At 48.3% G+C, this 1,383-nt stretch overlaps 1 protein-coding gene and 1 pseudogene across 4 annotated transcripts in view; one reads left to right on the forward strand and one right to left on the reverse strand.

The window, feature by feature from the left end:
* CDK19 (cyclin-dependent kinase 19) overlaps positions 1–1,383 on the forward strand; it is a 237,785-nt gene that overhangs the window by 183,546 nt on the left and 52,856 nt on the right. The window lies entirely within an intron of this gene.
* The window catches only part of LOC105532463, a 19,029-nt pseudogene that overhangs the window by 770 nt on the left and 16,876 nt on the right, over positions 1–1,383 (reverse strand).

The following is a 1,383-nucleotide window of genomic DNA, read 5'->3' on the forward strand; positions in this document are numbered from 1 at the left end:
CTGTCGCTCCTGTGGAAGAGGCGCTCGAAGTGCACGCCGTCGTGGGCCCGCTCACGCAGGTAGTCGCTGAGCACCTTGTGCTTGCACATGTTGGCGGGGCAGCGCACGCAACTGTGTGTGTGGAACGGCCGCAGAGCCAGTTGTCCCCGCGGGTCAGACCCCGACTAGTTGCCGAGGATGCGGCGGAACAGGCTGTGGTGGCCGGTGGCGCGCAGCGCGCTCTCCATGCCAAAGGTGTTGGCATCAGAGATGAGAATCACTTCGAAGCAGGTGCCCTGCTTAGCCACAAACTGCAGCGGTCGCCCATGCCTGGCGACAAAGGGATGGCTTCGTAGATGGCGCGCAGGTCCCGCGACCGCGCACCTTGCTTGCCCAGGTACTTGAAGACACGCTGCAAGTACTCGTAGAAGCTCATCGCGGTAGGTGGCTCGCAGGCTCTCCTGCAGCTGCTGGCCTGGCACGGTTCGCACGATTGAGTCGTCACTGTTTTTGTCCACGGTAGTCTCGTGGAAGTCGAAGGTCAGGAGGAAGCGCGGCCCGCCGTGCTCGGCCATCCCGCGGTCCCTAGATAGGCACCGGAGGCCAGAAACGGGAAAACAGCTGCTCAGTGTCCATGCATCACCGTGGGCACCACCTGTAGGGACTCTGTTGGCCTCCAACCATCGTCAAGAATTCGGGAATTGGAGGGGACGCAGTGTCTTATCCACCCCCGGATTTCTGGGCTCCAGCTCACGAGTCCCTCCAGTACCGAGGGACCACGGACGATGTGCGTCTGAACCGACCCCTCACTTGCCGCCGCCCCGCAATCCTACCCTTTATCTTTCTACTTCTACTTTCTTTTGGTTTATTCTGTTGAACTTTTCTCTCTTTCTCTATTTTTTAAACTTCTTGAGCACATAACTTATTATTCTCAGCCTTTCTCTCTTAACATAAATATTTAAGGCTATACATTTTCCTTGTAAGTACTGTGTTAGATGCCTTCTACAAAGTTTTGGTAGATAGTATTTTCATTATTTCAGTTCTGAGCATTTTAAACTTTTTATGGTTTCTCCTTTTACTCTGAATAATTTAGAAATATTTAAAAATTTTCAAATATATAGATTTTACATTTATAGTTTTGTAATTGACTTTCACCTTAATTGTATTGTGGTCTGAGAACATCATCTGTTTGATAAAAAAAAATTCTTGAAATTTCTTGAGAGCTGCTAGTATATGATCAGTATTTGTAAATGTTCTATGTGTGCTTGAGAAAAATGTGTACTCTCTAATTATTGGGTAGAAAGTTGTATATATGCTCTCTAGGTCATCCTAGTTAATTGTGTCCTTTGGATAGTCTGCATTTTACTAATCTTTTGTCTGTTTGACATATGAATAATTGAGAAA

The sequence above is a fragment of the Mandrillus leucophaeus genome, unplaced genomic scaffold, assembly GCF_000951045.1.
Source record: "Mandrillus leucophaeus isolate KB7577 unplaced genomic scaffold, Mleu.le_1.0 Scaffold96, whole genome shotgun sequence".
NCBI lineage: Eukaryota > Metazoa > Chordata > Mammalia > Primates > Cercopithecidae > Mandrillus > Mandrillus leucophaeus.